The 14506-nt window shown below is 48.3% G+C and overlaps 1 protein-coding gene across 3 annotated transcripts in view; it reads left to right on the top strand.

The window, feature by feature from the left end:
* LOC144147865 (tachykinin-like peptides receptor 99D) overlaps positions 1 to 14506 on the top strand; it is an 892456-nt gene that overhangs the window by 723821 nt on the left and 154129 nt on the right. The window lies entirely within an intron of this gene.

The raw sequence follows: 14506 nt of genomic DNA, 5'->3' as shown, positions 1-14506 counted from the left end.
GACTCAAAAACGTGACGGGCGCTATGGCACTGTGCGATGCAGAACGTCATGCTTGCATGCGTAATGCCACAGCGGAGAAAACACTTTTGTGTGAAATTGTATGCTCGGCATCGTCACTCGCGGAAATTTTAATGTTGGCTGCATAGATTGGTTCATTGAATGCACTGGGGAGAAGCTGAACCACAAGATTGCCTAAAAGTGTGGCCATAACCGACTACCACTGCCACCATAAAATCCTTGATCTTTGCCAATGCAACTACCGCCACTGCCAAAGAGACCGCCATCGCTATCACAACCACCAGTACCTTCACAGACTTCACATCATTATCCCAGATTCATAAAAACCATGCCGAAAATTTCAGATAGGCCGCATCTTACCCCCCTATTTCCACCTTTACCATACAAGCCACGGCATCTCCTCTACATGGAACTGATACGAACCTCCAGTAACTAACTCCTCCATTTGAGAGAAACGAGGCGGCTCACATCGCTGGCCATGATCTCACACTCCGGGCGTTCCCACAGGGGAAGGAAGACTCACGCCCGCCCCTCGATATACCCTTGCATCCTACTTCACTCCACTGAAATCCTCTACCATTGCCGCTACTCTGGTATACCTCTCCGCACTCGTCACTCAGTTTCACAGACGCGCCCATATGAGGACGACGCCAAATCCATATAGTTCTACAATACCCCATCCGTTGCACCATACTCCTACAACTGCCTTACCTGCGGCATCTCGAGATTTACGTATCACCTTGTGTGCGAGTGCCCCACCACCCACACCATCTACCTTCCCAGATGAGTGGGAGAGCGGGATGAGAAGTTGGCGGCTTGAAGACCAGGAATACTTGGCCATTCGGTCCCGAGCAGCGGCGCTAGTCAGGGGCTTCTGAAGGCAGAAAACGCTGCCAACTTTTATTTTTTCTCAATTCCAGCTCCAATAAACGATTCTCCATGCCACCAGATTGCTTAGAGACGTTTGCGTTGAATTGTTTGGGCAATTTGATGTATCCAATCCGGTCCCTTCACCACCCTCCCCCCTTTCGCTTCTCCCTCCCTCACTGCGCTCCGGCGTGATCACTGGTCAGCGCCGAATGTCCTTATTTCTCCTATTTATCTCTACATTCTTTATTTTGTTTTTGCTTGAAGTTGGCAGCATGTAATGAACAATTCACTCATTTACGCTATCGAGCAAGATGAGGAGACCCCCTCACCTCTGCGACGGGGAACTAAACGCAGTAACAGCCGCTTTAGTTGCAATTATGCTGTTTCAAAGCAAGCTTCACTTTCTGTCCGAGTGAAAAATCGGCGCGGCTTCTCAAAATATTCATTTCATTTCATTTCATTACAGGCAAAATGCATTCAACCCAACTCTCATTCCGTACCAAGTCAGGAGTGGTAATTCCGTAAATTTCTTGCCGTCATGTCGTACATAAGTGAGTCACACTATGCGAAAACTTGTTTCTTCTACGGCCTCGAAAATTTTCAGGCCCATTATTTGTGTGTCCAAGCCACACGAGCCCGCCCGTAGCCACCTTACCAAAGGTTCTTCTTACCGCCGGTGCCTTTACTGAGGGATCCAGGTATACACATTCAAGCGCACGTTTATCTCCCGTGCATTTCTCGAAGTCGGCGAGTTTCACAGCTTTATAACCGTAATTCTGCATACGGTGTGTCATGCACATACTCAGTTTTTGGGCTCATCGGCACAACGCAGCCGGTCTCTGTGCAGGGTCACTGCACCACAGAGCTAGGCGCCGGATACGCTGGCGGCCGATTGTGCAACCGGGTACAGGTAGATGAGCCGCGGATGAAAGAGAAACACTTCTCGAGCGTATCGACCCAAACGTGCCTAGATGCCGGAAATCGCGTACCGTTTTTTAAAAGCAGCGTTCGTCAGAGACACGCGACATGTGAATCATTGATATTTTTCGCGCCTACTTATTTTAATGTAGAGATCGATTTTTTAACGTTCAGTCTGAGAAATGGCGCTACCATCGAAAATTGAAAGCGATAATAGCGGAAGCGGTGTCTCATACATTTCGCAACTCCCCACTTGTGCGGCTCCACTGATGTCGCCGGCGTAACGCGAGACAGCGCAGAACAAATAGTATGCAACGGGAAGGAGATTCGAATGCCAGCGAGGAAGCGAAAGGAAAGCCCGGCAGCGGCGTCGCTCGTAACACGTCGATTCATATCGCTCTCTGGCATGCTGGGCGTGCACCACCGCGCGGGCAGGAGCGGGCTGGCCGACTGGCGAGAGCCGCTCTTGAAGGCGCCGCCATTAACGCGACCAGCGCCCGCCTGCAGCAGTCAGCCGGCCAGCCAGCGCACTTCCGGCCGCTGGACGGCGTACCCAACGGCCGCAGGCAGCAAGCGCGACCGGCTTCGACGTAACGGCCGTCGCCTGCCGCTCTTCCTTGAAAATACCTAGCGCGGCCCTACCGAACAGTGGTGGGTACAATTGATCATTTCTCTCGGACACCCGCGTAGTACCCTTTTTTCATCCTTGCAGAGAAGTTGGCGGGTAGCGATATCGTTCCTCTCTCTCGACAACTGTAGTAGATTCATTTCAGTCGCCGTCATCGCAATGAGCCTTTTGATGTCTACTGCATGACGACAGCGCCTAGTCATTAAATACCCTTTATCATGGATAATCCGAATCGATTTATATCCCCAATTTTCTTACTTTATCCCTCCACCGAGTCCTCCGTCTGTCCCCATTTCTAGGAATGTCCATCGCACGCACACTGTTACCCGATAGTCCAGCTCTCGTCGTTCCTTCACATCACCAATCTGGCAAAGCTCCGCCTTTCTCTGTTGGGCCTGGAGACCTCATGCAAAAGCAAATGCAAGAGTTTCAGCAACAAATCCAGCAAAAAACGCAGCAAGAACAACTGCAGCTTGAAGTCATCCTACGGTACCCTCAAATTCAAGCCCAAGTCGTCAACCCTCAACTCCTCTCCGCAGAACAATAATGAACAGCAGCCTAAACAAGACTGTTATATGGCAGTGGAATGGCAGGAGCTTCTCAAACGAAAAGGGTATCTTCTGCAGTTCTACTAATACTCCACAATCCAGAACTAAACCTGACATCATCCTGCTTCAAGAACACAATGGGAAGGCCAAGCTACCTGGCTTCATCTCGTATGAAGAACCCACGGGAAGAAGCACAGCCACTCTAATCAAGAACAACATCGCAGCTACGCACCATATCACACCGCAAGTACGCCTGAAGCACATACTCATAGAAGGCCACCCCAAGTCGGTCACCAAACACGAAGGAGGTTTCTTCATACTCAACGGTTATTTTCGACCAAAAGCGAAGAAACCTTGGGGCCTGGATGATATGTTTACCGAAGCAATTCAGTTACCCACTGCCAAATTACCCTCATCATCTCAGGCGACTTCAATGCAGCGCATCAAACATGGATCTACCATAGGAATTCAGCCCGTGGTAAGGAAATGATCAGACTAAAAATGGACAAACACCTCACACTTCTCACCGACCCTGACATACCAAGCAGACAGGTACCAAGCACAGCTAGGGATACATGCCCTCACCGTGCTTTTGTGCTTGAGCCATTTATACTCAAAATCACATGGAGTTCCCTGGCCGAAAATCTCAGATCAGACCACGATATTGTCCAAATCGCAGTCACATGGACCCAATACAAGACAACCATTGGCGAAGCACGTTACACAAACTGGGAAAAATTTCGAAAAGCCCGGATGACCTCTATGCAGTAAGACCCAGGCTACAGTTGTTTGGCCACCCAACTAAAAAAAGACATCATCAGCCACACCATCGAAATTACCACTACTGAAGAGATTCCCTACATTGACAACCATCTTAGAATTTGGGAAGCTCGCCGGCAGTTGACCAAGCGATGGAAACGATGGCACAATAAAAAACTACGAAAGCGCATCGCGGAACTCAGAGCAAAGGCAGCTGCCTACGCCAATGACCTGGCCAAGGAAAACTGGCTTAAGATATGTGACGAGGTTAGTGGCCGCCTATCCCTCAAGCAAACATCTTCGCCACCTGATTGACCCAGAGGAAGGAAAATTGGAGCCGAAACATGGGATCACCCGCGCTATCAATGCCTACAAGGGCACCTATCAGCAGCTTATGGACAACCTGTCCACACTCTACCTGGGATGCAAAACACCTACATCAAAGACACCACACCGATACTACAGCGGCCTTCCCAACACCACACTGGATGAGCCCACCTCCATGCAAGAACTGAAGGAAGCGCTAGCCTAGACTAATAAGAACAATGCACCAGGCGCCGACATAACGGACGAAGCTCTGTTGAACTTGGAAGACGCCGGCCTCAAATCTCTCCTCCACCACATGAACCGAGCCTGAGAACAATGTTCCTTTCCCTAGGAATGGAGACGCTGAAGTGTTACTTTCATCCAGAAGCCAGGCAAACTACTCACGGTAGAAAACCTGAGACCAATATCCGTCACTTCGAAGAGACACGGCAATTCCCATACAACATGGTTGGCTTCCGCCCACATCTTAGCACCCAGGATGTCCTCCTCCTACTAAAGGAAGACATATTTGACAAGACCACCCGGAACACTTACAGACGTATATTGGCACTGGATCTAAAAGGCGCATTTGATAACGCGCTTCATGAGGGGATCCTTAATACACTCAACAGCACTGACGGTGGTAAACGCGTCTATAACTACATTCGCTCATTTTTAACAGGACGCATAGAGCAAATCAAGGTAGGTGGCTTGGAGTCAGACACCTTCCTGATCGGTCACAGGGGCACCCCGCAAGGGGCAGTTCTCTCTCCACTCTCCTTAAATATAACTCTTCTCCACCTACCCCAGAAACTACAACACATAGCAAACCTCAAGGTTGCCTTCTATGCAGATGACATTACCTTATGGACCCCCGAACGGGATGCCCTACGCAAGCTACAAGATACACTCCAAGAAGCTGCAGACATAATTACCAAACACGTGCATGTCATGGGCCTCAAAGTGCACCTCAGAAGGCAAAACTACTGTTTATGAGGAGAGACAATTCTCAAGAACCTGCAATACAACAAGTCTACTTCACCATCGAAGACCAAAGGTATACCCTACATGCAAGCCAGTCCGGATTATCGTTATTCACATTCAAGCCAACAAAAGATGGGCCAATCAGATCAACCTCCTCAAGCAACAATTAAGCCAATTAGGCCACATGTGATCCGGAGGGTTAGCTACCACTAGACATCGTATCGTGGGATGAGGGAAGCAGACATCCTCCGCCTGGTACAAGCCTTCGCCATTTCCCGCGTAGTCTACGTGGCTCCCTCTTAAAATCTGAGCAAGCCCGACTGCAAACTCTACTCCGGAAAGTTACAAAAACGGCCCTGCATCTTCCAGACTCGTCGTCCACGTAGAGGCTTATGGAGATGGGCCCCCGAACACCCTCGCAGAATTGGTTAACGCTCAGCACGTCAACCAACTGGTTACGCTTGGTAAAACACCTGCAGGAAAGACCCTCTTTACTCAACTCAACCTCAACCCTATCGACGTTGGTGAAGCAACCAGGAAAATACCACCTGCCTGGAGGTCCCTTATTGACGTCCGCCTAATACCGAAAAAAATATGCACCCAACTAAACACAAGGGCTGGCGAGAAGCACGTGCCAAAGCACTCAGCAAGATGCTTCAGTACATAGCAACTCAGAGTAGCCTACACAGACATAGTCCTGGTCTGTGCAGGTAAAGTGGTAGCCGTGGCATCTACTGGGAGCGACAACTCGAAAGTTGCTTCTCTTCGCACCACTATAGGAGAAGAAATTACGACTGGTGAACAGGTGGCCATTGCTCTCGCCGTCATCCAGCACTCCCGTTACGTCTGCACCGACTTGCAAGACGCCCTGCGTGCCTACCTACGTGGTCGTATTTACCCTGATGCTCATCACATCCTCGACACCCACAAACCACCTGAAGGGAAGCGGACCATCAGCATCACCTGGACTCCGTCCCATACTGAGACCGACGTGAGGGATAATGCCCGAGCCCATCACTTGGCACGCGAAGAAGCTGCCCGTGCCATGGTTTAGCAGGACGAAGATCCGGAAGAGCGAATGGACCCACACAGAAAACAAGCGCTATTTAAAAAACACAGGACGAGGCGTGGACGGGACGAGCGCTAAACTTTCAACAAAAAGTTTATTGCAAAACCAGCGCTTATAAACACGTCTGGCTAGCATTAAAAAAGGAGGAAGGAAAGGGAAACATCAAAACGGTGGGCGAAACAAGAAAAAATCCCAAGTGCAGACTGAACTCGCCACAACCATCAAACCACCACGCCGGAACGCACGCCGATCAACGAACGCCCGCGCAGCTCCCCTGCCGTGGTTTGAACCGTGGCGACACCGACCGGAGCGGGCGGAAACTATAATGGCAAACTGTTCGCATGGCGACGCAGTGAAACATCCTCCTCGCGAGGGGCACGATCAAATGCAGAGCATTTCCGGGGGCGCACGACGTTAAGTAGTTTGCGTTACGTTAATGTTGTTGCACTTGTGGCAACTGCTGACGAGAGAGCGCTCGTCAGCAGTAATTTGAATGAGTCAAGGATATAAGGCGCGTTCGTAGCCTCCCATTCTGTGTCGGCTTTGTGGCGCAGTGGGTAGAGCACCATGTACATTGCGTTCCGCCCGCAGGGTCGAGGGATCGAAACCAGGCTCCGGATAGTATTTTTTTTTTATATAGTATAGGGAGAGGGGTGCGGACTACGACTACGGACGACTACGGACGTCAACGCGGGTGACATCGTGAGTTACTGAAATGCTCTGCATTTAAAACAGTGACGTTGCGCCTACGACAAGAAATCCAATTCAAGTTTCGATAAGGCTACAGACGTCCTGCTGACGCATCGATCCCCACACCTTGCTATCTCTGCCGCTTCCACAATTTCTTTTGTCAGGCCCGAGCGGTGAAAATACAAGATGGTTGTTTGGTCGTACAGCGGATGACACGGGTTTCCCGAGACACAATTTTTACAATGGGCAGCCAGCTGGCCGTCGGTGGCAACGCTCCTGACGTTGTTTTTGTGCTCTTGTAGGCGAACGTTTAAGCATCTGCCGGTCTGGCCGATATAGTGTCTGCCACACGACACAGGAATTTTGTAGTCAACGCACCGTCGGCAATTCACAAAGGCGTCTCTGTGCTTGATAGCGTAGAATGGTTTCCGCGCAAGCGTGGGACAGCTCAGCCTGCACAACGCCAAAAGCTTGTCTCGCCCTGTGTTTTTTAAATAGCGCTTGTTTTCTGTGTGACTATGAACCAACACGCCCAAATCTTTTCCCTGCTGAATGGACCCACCACCTCTAATGTGGCCATGCAGACAAAACACAAATTTGGTTCATTCGAATGGTTGCCTGGTTACAATTATACTGACACCCCTTTTAACGTAAACTTGGCTCAAATAAGCTACATAATTACGAAAAAAGGAAATGACCATGCGAGCCACTAGTTCATTTCTCGCAACAGAACCTATGATGTCATAAGCCCTGCTGTGCGATTGGCTGAGGGCAAAAGCAAACGCAATATAGGCAGGGCTTATAAGCATGCCGAACGAGCTATTTGCGCTTAAAAGTAGGGCACATTCTTTTTATAGCAGTAAGAAATGTGGGGTGAACAATTTAAGTTACGAACGAACCCGTAAACACCGAAGCAGTGAGTGCGGCACTTCGCAGGCTCACACCACTAACACACCCGTCGGAACAACAGTGACCAACTGACTCAAGCGGCACGGTCGCACGAGCAACAAGTTACGTGACCATGTTTGTCGAGTCACAGCTTAAGTTTCAGGAAACGATTAGTATGAATCGTAATAAAAATAATGCAGATGTAGACACGGAGCCTCAATACCACCTGATATCCTTAGTCGACGACGCCTGCAGGACCAATGAAAGCCCGGACGTAGAGACCAGGCCCGGTAGATCACCCGAAGTCCTTTATGAATCCAGTAAAGCCTATTCCTCCTCCTCCTCCACCTTTCTTTCCATGATGAGCTCTTTTAAACACGCCTGTTCTCTAATCTACGACGCTCATTGTTAATCCGAAGGGTTGAACTTGTCACCGTTCTTTCAGTGGCTTTTTGGCGTGGCCGATATCTTCTCCCGAAGTGCTTGGGAATCTCATTTTCTGCCCAGAAAGTTAGCGCCGTGATTGCACATTGGTCGTATGCCATCTTTTTAGTGACAGAAGTGACATTCTGTTCATCTGTTGGCCGTATTTATTTAATGTCTCCAATCCTATATACTAATTTCACCCTGATTTATTTCTCGTGGTTTAGATGAGCACAGGCTTCTTGTACAATGTGAGTATGTTCATCAACCCGTTCCAGCATTTATTTACATGAGCCGAAAGGCTGCTTCACTGCTTCGTTTTTAGAAATGCTTTACGCTACGTCACATTTACGTTCAAGCTTATGGCTCAGCTGTAGGTATAAGGCTATTTTTTGCGGGCCTTATCAGTACTAGCTGAACAAGACACTGGTAGCAGCAAATCTTAAGTGGTACCTAAGCAAGAGCCTTTGGCAGAAATTAAACTCTCCTAACAACGCGTTTCTGCGCTGCCTGATGTAATGTTCGTTCAGGCGTTCGTTCGTTCAAGTGGAAAGTAAAGAAAAAACGTATGGCTTTTGAGTGTAATCCGAAAAAGGTTGATGCCATGTTATCATGTTGCATTTCGGTAGCATCAATACTCGTTGTATCTATCAGGCAGGTGAGTAGTATGACACGCGTGTAATCCGTAATCTTTATTGCAATAAAGATTACGGATTACATGGAGCCCAAAGACAACGCCGGAGCGGAATTTCCAGGTCGGCATTAACAATCATACTTAGCGGGTATAGGCCATTCTTGTCTCATCGCCATCGATACTGATGTAATCTTATCAACGTTAAGCGTGCTGTCGCGGTGAGCGCGTGTTTGTGTGTAAACCATCTGCAAAACTCCGGGGTTTTTTTTTTTTACTTTCGCTTAATTTTTTGGGCGTTGTATATAAGGTCCACGTTTACGATTAGGTAAATTCATTTTTATAAAATCTTACCCGCCACGGTGGCTCAGTCGCTAAGACATTGTGCTGCTGAGCACGAGGACGCGGGTTCGATTTCCGGCCGTGGCGGCCGCTTTTCTGATGGAGGCAAAAAGCAAAAACGCCTGTGTGTACGAGATTTTGGCGCACGTTAAAGATCCCCAAGTGGTCAAAATTAATCCGGAGCCCTCCACTACGGCGCGCCTCATCGCCTGCGTTGCATCGGCGCGTTAAACCCTACAATCAATCAATCAATTTTTATAAAATCTTTACTTTTCCGATTGTCGTTCTTTTTTAAATTTCATTCGACCGAGTACCTCTATTTTCGCGATTATAACGATTAAATGAGGTAACTCTGTCAATTATGCATTTTTGTTCAAATGCAGGGCATTACACGGTTAGGGCTTTTGGGGGAGGGGGGGTACTTGGCAAGAATACTACGCATTTAAAAAGAGAGCAAGCGAAAATCAGAACATAAGGGAAGAAACGCGCACGTGGTTATTAGCCTTTTTCACGGACACTATAGTTGTCCGTGCAAACCTGTATTGTTCAGGAAACGTACAAGGGCTTTTGTGAAGTTCATGGTAGAGACTGATGTCCGAAGATTGCCTTTGCCGTGAACAGTCGATCGTACAATCGGCTCAGCTCGGTGGCAAGCACGGAACTCTTTGTTGAATATAGGGGCAACGCCAAAGCACATGCTCTATTGTCTCTAAAGCCGCACACACGTCGCAGCGGGTGCGGCTGGCCATCCTGATGAGAAAGGACTTTGTTTGCGTGAAAGTCAACCTCAATCTCCGGAGTAAAATTGACTGGGATCATGAATTCCCATATAGGAAACGGCGCTGGAGTTGAGAGAACAGCCTATAGAGGAGGGAATTCACAAAGTTAGGTGTATTCCATGGATTTGTGGTAGTCTTATGGGAAAAAGAACGAGGTGCCTTAGTAGCATCGGTCCTTGAGAGCGGAAACGAGATGGCGCATTCTCTGTGGTGGCCGGCAAGAGCAACTGCATCAGCCAAAATGTTACCGATGATTCTACGATGACTTGGCAGCCACTGAAATACAACGACTGGTGAAATACAACTGTTCGGGAAATACAACAGTTGGTGGAATACGACAGCCTGGTGAAATGTTTCTCGAATTTCTGTCACCACTTCGTGGATAGGGCCGCAGCGCAATGCTCCTCGTATACGTTTCAGGGAGCCGTTAGAATACAAAAAAAGTACTAATTTTGCGCAGCACCATCAATAACCTATTGAAGATGTCTGACAATGCCTGCAAATTCAGTAGCCGTCGAGCTTGTGGCATGGGCCACACGGAATCGAATTGTGGTTAAATCTGTTGACCTCCGCACCTGCCGGTATCGATTGCGGTACCGGACCATTTGTGTATACACGTTTCCGGTCATTGTTTAGCTCGTGCAGTAAGAGCATGGCAAGCTGTATCAGTGCCAGAGGTGGCAAGTCGGCTTCAGGGACAAAATGAGGAACACCAAGACCTACCTCTAGGTGTGCCCGGCACCACACCGCCAATAGAGCACGGATGCATTTCAGCCCTGTGCGCAGTGACAATGGGAACATATGAAGAGCGGGGTCACCTTCCAGGGAGCAGGGCAAGATGGTGAGAAGGTGGCCTTGTGGGGCGCCTGGTGTACAGCCGTAGTGTCTCAGTAGCTACGTATATGTTGCTGTATGGGGTGGTTCTAAGCAACTCAAATGATTCCCATAAATGGTTCTCCAGACAGACCACGACACGACGCAATAAAGCGGCGGGTACAAGAAATGTTCGCTGATGACATCATTCAACCTTCGAATATCCCTGGCGTCGCAATCTCTAAGAAAGAAAGATCTTGAGATTTTGGGTAGACTAATGCAAACTTAATCAGGGGACCGAAAAGGACTTATATCGATTAAGGACGTGGCGGATTCCTTGGCTGCCTTCCACGGCATTGCTACTTTACAGGCGTCGATTTCAAAAGTGGCTACTGGCAAGTATAGATGGTGGTGAACGCGGCCGTGAAAAGACCGCTTTCGTGACTTCAGATTAACTTTGTGAGTATAGGGTCCTTCCTTTCCGCCTGTCCTTTGTAGCTGTGCCACTCCATATGGGCGATTTCCCGTGCAAGCCGGGTCAACTTCCCAAGCGTTGTAGTACCACACAAGGGCCGAGCGCCAAGCCGGGGAGTCGCTTTGTACCTATTTTACCGGTAGGTGCCCGGTGCCACCAAGGCACGCGAATGCACATGGTCACTTCCACAGCCACGGTGGACGCTCAACTCGCAACCGCCTGTGCAGGTCGTGCCCTCAGGCTCTTTCACCCCCACCAATGCGGCAAAGTGGCATGAAGTTCTGGGGCCCCGCCAGATGGACAAGGGTCAAGGGTCCCTCTCAAGGGTAAAGGCAGCTTTCCAGGCGTGAAATCCCTTTTCAAGGGTCCAGCACTCGACCAGGGACGCCTCTACCCAGGAAAGAAACCGATGGGTGCCCGGCGTTACGCGGATTCGAACCCGCTACTTCCCGAATTGGAAGAACTCTAAGACATTCGGAGGTGCGCTGCTACTGCACCTGTCCGCTGCCGTGCAGGAAGCGTCGTTGCAGTGAAGCGGACTGACGCCCGCCGTCCAAGGCCCTGGTGGGCGTTAATAGAAAATCATTTTCTCGCTGAAAACAAAAATTACTCAGTTTAACTTTCTGAAATAAATGCCCTTTGTACATCCTTTAAAATGATCCTAAGGCTGTATTTTTACATGGACCGCAACACAGCGCAATAAGCGTCTGAACCTCCGCAATTACGCAAATTTTTCAATTTTTATGTCTTCATCTCGCTGAAACTACCAGGTTCCCGGCTCCCATTATTCTGTCCCGCACTTACCATCAACAATATAAACAAAGTATGCAGCTGCATTGTCTCTAAAAAGATGTCCATCTGAATTGTCTCTAAAAAGGTGAATTGTAAAAATGTGTAAAAATCGCTCAAAAACGCCGCTTTGCTTCACCGCAAAGCCTATTTCAAAATATACTAGCAACTGTCAGTGCATTGTAGCAAGGAAGCGCGACTCTTTTTCTGTCACCTGGAATTATTTCAGTGTGCTCCGTATATTATTTTATTTTCGCAATTTTTTTTTTTTTTGCAACGTAGGTTTTTGTCACCACCGCGATTTGCATATTGTTGTCAGTGACGGAAAAGATTTTTTTCGCCAAATGTCGGCTACGAGAACGATTAGTTTAGGGAATTGATCAACCATAAATTTTTATAGCGTAATCGAAGATGATCGAGCGAGCTCTCTGGGACGTTCGGCGTGGAATGACCCAGAAATAGAATTAATTACCACCAAATAAACCGAGCCCGTTAATTGCATTATTGTGAGTCTTCGTTCTGTACTTGTTTCTTTAAACATTACGACTATCCCCTCCCTTTTTGTCGTACCTTGTCATCTGTTTGCCCTTTCTCGTAGCTTTGAAAATGCGATGAACACGCAACTTTTGTCACCTCAACATAATAATGCTCTCAAAACACACTTTGTAAGGCCAACCAGAGGTCACATTTTATATGAAATGGTCATTTATGGTTGTATGCAACCGTAAACGTTATAAGGTCTCTTGAAAACCGCCAAACAGTCTACTTTTAGTAATGATCTACCAAGCGCCTATTTCAAACTGTTTAAAGGGACACTGAAGTGAATTTGTCAAGCTCCCGGTTTTGCTTGCACTGCGTAGACTGGCTCATATTAACACAGTTTTCATCGTTTATCCTGTTGATAAGTCGGTAATTATTTTATAAAGCGCGACAGAAGAAAAACTACCATGCGCGGTCAGCGGCGGCCGCACCAACTAAAGTCTGTGACGACGGGAGGAGATGCACCTTGATTGGACGATGTCCAAGGTTAGCATTCAAACAAGTTTCGGTTTCGGTTCTGTAAAACAACATGCTTGACATCCGACGGCATCGTTGGATGCGGATTCTCGATATCTCAGTAATCGTCGTACCACGCTTCTGCCATGTTGTCGGCGGTCAAACACCTGAGATAAGCCTCCCAGGACGGCTTGGAATCGTAGCAATCACTAGCCGAGGCCTACGGAGTGGATGAACGCCCTCCGCGTCACCGCAGACGCTCAAATGCCATGCGCTTTTCCCTCATATTTGGAGCTTGCCTCACTCATGCCTGTATCGTAAAAAGCGGGTTCGCACCAAGCCAAGGGTCTGTTGATTCTGGCCTGTGCCCACTGCCCGCGAGCAGTCGGTGCTTATGTCAACAGCACGCCAACTCGCTAGCGCGTCAGTGTCAGCCTGCGCGCGTTCTGTGAACTATTTCGTGGAGCAGTGAACGTCACGGCCCAAAAATAGTGACCTCAGTATAGAAAACATCGGCCGAAAACGAAAAGTCAACTTACAAAAAAAAATGTACCCTTGGGGATTCCAACTTGTGATTTGCAAAATACGATACCTAGCGCACCAGACCACTCGGCCACGAGCCAGCGCTGCTAACACGGATTATATAAGGTATATAATGTATAACCACTTTACACTTTTATTTATTTTCAGCATTTCAAGCAGCTTAGGTGAATATTTGTTGTATAGCGCTCGCCCAGTAAGCGTCCCAAATTTGCACAATATCTTACATCTACCAATTGCCTTTCTTACACGGAAAAGCGTTCGCAGATGTGTGGTCGTGCTGCTGACCGCTGTGCTTATTCTCCCCGCGCAATAAAGTGCTTCGTACTCCCTAGTTTTATGTTGTACGGTAAAAGTATCAGTTGATTTTATTTCCTTAGTACTACCTATATTGACTTCGCTGACTCTTCTCCCGCCTTCAAGTGGCCTTATATTTTCCTACTAGCGTACCAGTCAGCGAAGCGTCGCATGTGCGCTTTTGCAGCGCTTGTGTGGAGCGACCTTGACTTGGAGCTTGATACAGTGTACAAACTAACGAACTACAGAAACGCACATTCTTCCATTCACAAACGTGTCGTGGCTTCGTTCCAACTGAGCGAACGAATTGCGACGACCCGTCGGCTGCCGGCGGACTAAACGCTGGGCCGACTGACTCAGCCGGAAGGTCGGCGAGCCGTGCAGTAGCTCAGTCAAGCCAAGTCATCTCCTCCTCACGTCACACGAAAACGCCACAGAAAATGGGCGAGGATGCAGAAAGGAGGGCAGCATTTTCGAATTGATTTTTCTACTAAATAAATTCGCGTAAACACGCTCAGAATGGTCGAAACGTGGCCTATGGACTCCGGACTATAATTTGCGCTAGTAATTCCGCAATGTTTGGAAATCACTTCAGTGTTCCTTTAATGCAAGACGTAGGTATGAAGTGCGTCAAGCAGCACATACCAGTGGACAAAATCTTCCTTATATGTTACGTGTGTTTTAAAGCACGTGCGAAATATTTCCGCCGATTGCACGTTAGAACATTGTTATATTTTATGCTA

This window comes from Haemaphysalis longicornis, unplaced genomic scaffold, assembly GCF_048455015.1.
Source record: "Haemaphysalis longicornis isolate Haplotype H1 unplaced genomic scaffold, Haemaphysalis longicornis Haplotype H1 scaffold_1, whole genome shotgun sequence".
In the NCBI taxonomy this organism is placed as follows: Eukaryota; Metazoa; Arthropoda; class Arachnida; order Ixodida; family Ixodidae; genus Haemaphysalis; species Haemaphysalis longicornis.
Note: the sequence above shows the minus strand (reverse complement) of the source record. Positions and strands in the feature narration are given on the sequence as shown.